This window comes from Tigriopus californicus, chromosome 9, assembly GCF_007210705.1.
Source record: "Tigriopus californicus strain San Diego chromosome 9, Tcal_SD_v2.1, whole genome shotgun sequence".
Lineage (NCBI taxonomy): Eukaryota > Metazoa > Arthropoda > Copepoda > Harpacticoida > Harpacticidae > Tigriopus > Tigriopus californicus.
The window spans coordinates 11,082,567-11,085,367 of NC_081448.1; positions in this window are offsets into that span (position 1 = coordinate 11,082,567).

Sequence of the window (2,801 nt, forward strand, 5' to 3'; positions counted from 1 at the left end):
CAAATCCGAGACCCGCTGCCGCAAGGCTTCCAACTCGGCGGCGTTTGAAGTTATAAAGTTGAACCAAAAACAAAAATTGTTGTTGTTGGATGCATTCCTGCGCAAGAATTTTTTTAGCGGAAAATGCAAAAAAACTCATTACAAAATTAGGGTAATTAAATCACTTTACGTTTTGCAGATTGGCACTGTAGAAATCGCACTTCTGTATAGCCCACATCGTCGCAGAACATTCCAACTCAATGGTTGCATAATTTTTCTGAGCAGCAGAAAGAGACCGTGAACCACACTCTGCAAGTCGTAGACGACCCATCCGATCCCTCTTGATTAGGGCATATCCCAAACCGTGAAAACGCGAGGCATCTGTTAATAGTTCGGTCTTGAGATTGGGATTAAAGGGTGCCACCACTTTAGAGGAGCAAAGAATTCCCTTAGTCCGCTGGAAATCAAACTCAACATCATGAGCCTCTAGCCAGGTGAAGGCATTCTGTTTCCTAAGGAGTTCCCTCATAGCAACTGTGGACTGAGCCAAATCAGGTTAGAAAGATCCAAGTTGATTGGCGAGACCAAGGAACGATCTCAACTCGCTTATGTTCATATGAGTTGGGAATTCCCAAATCGATGACAACTTACATGGATTGGGCCAAGCACCATCAGGACTTATAACGAATCCTGCAAATTTCATTGTTTGTCCAATAGCTAATTTATCAAGGGACAAGCGCATTCCTGCCTTATGGCAACGATCCAAGACAATGCGAAAGCGCGAAAACAATTCCCCACGGGTTGGCGCCTGGACCAACATGTCGTCGACAATTTTCATAAGCCATGGTAAGCCCGTGATTGCTTCATCAGTACGTATGTTGAATTCGTCTGAACTTGAATTCAAACCCATAGGAGCCACAGTGTTTGGCCATTTTCCCGACGGGAGTAGGAAGGCTGTCAAAAGAGAGCTCTCGTAATTCAATGGAACCTGGATGTAACCATGAATTGCATCCAGTTTGGCAAACCACCGAGAACTCGGCAGCACTTGCTTCATCAAATCGTGGGCGGAGTAAAATGGATGTATTGGTCATTTAATTGCCTTCTTCAGCTGTCTTTAATCAGTGACGAGACGGACCTTCTTTCCACTAGGCTTTTCCACAAAATGAGTAGGGGATGTCTGATACATCCGACCAACTGCCTACCAACAAATGATTAGCATGACCCAACAAACGCGTTCTCCATTCTATAAGTCGTCGATCATCAAGGCAGTAAGTTGACCCAACGATCCCTTACAAAGCTGGGGGTAAGACTAAATTCTGAGTATTAAATCCATTGTTTTTTATTTCTAAATATCATGTTTGTTTTAATAAATAGGTTCATTCACATTCAAACTACCGTTGTTTTAATGTCTACTCTGTAGGCTTGGTGCATGGAATGATCACTTCCGCTGAAACAAGCTCCTTTATTAGCTCATCTGCTTTGGGTTTCAAATATATTGGAATTTGTCGAGCAGTATTCACGTTGCATGGTTTTACACCAATGGACTCATCCAACTCAATATTCATCTGCGGACCCTTGATAAATCAGGAGCAATAGCCCAATGATTTGAACAATACATCAGCATAATCACGTCGTATCCCCTCCACAAAGTCAAGCCAATCACCACTGACCTCAAGGACATCGCAGACGGCTGGAAATGAGGCAGGTACGACATCAAGGGCCAAAAGGTCCATCCAGCCCACCAACATGGGTCCCCAAATATCCGATGATACAATGGCTGAGACCTTGGCCACATGCCCATGCAACATAGCCTGTAGACGTTAGTTGCCATCTCACGCGCGGAATGCAATCCCACATTGGATAGGACCAGATACTTGGGAATGATAGTGCGCGTGGCCCCTGTATTGACAATCCCATCCACATTTAACTTCCCACCATTGCCGAAATCACAGCTAAGGGATGGGGTTGGATGCTCCCAAGAATACATTGCGACGACTTCTGTTATCACCGCCACCTTATCAGGAGAACTGCTGAACCGACAGCGATATGATAATGTGGTGTTACGTCTTGAAATCAATCTCGGCCTCAAACACTATCCCTAGAAGTGCTTCGCCCACGTGTGAAAGAATCTTGCCTATCGCCACTGGTATATCGCTCTTTTAATCCCATATCAGACGATCTGCCATGATCTTGACAGCAACGACACAAACGTATGAGATGACCCGGATTCCCACATTTGTGCACGTGATTTCTCGAACAGGACACTGATGAGGAGGATGTCCCAGGCGTCCACATCCCTTATACTCAAGAGCTATAGTTGCTATATTGTGATGTGGTATGGCCTGGTCCCTTATTACTCTAGCCGCCTCGAACGAGTTCGCCGTGTTCAAGACCTTAGCTAAGGTGGGATTCGGAATCTCGAGCAATTTCAAAAACAACTCTGATTCGTGGTTGTAAGATAAAATAAGCTCAACCATGTGGTGTTCCTCCACGGTGAGTTTGTCAAGCTCTGCTTTGTCTCCAATTTGACGCAACAGGTGATAAAAATCCGTCAAAGTTTGTAAGGGTTTCTTAACACATTGCTTCCAGGCAAGTCGTCTAACAAAGAGGGGATATATTTCCAAAAAGCGTTGTTCCACAAGCTCAATGCAACCCTCAATGGTGTAGTGAGACAGGAGCCGCCCCGTGGTGGTCAGAAGTAACTCTAACTCTCCCTCAACCCTTGTTAAGAAGTATAAGCGCTATTCCCTCAGTTCCAAAACCTCCATGTGTGATGCTACGAAGTAATGGTGCATTTAGACGACACTTGTTTTGACACATAT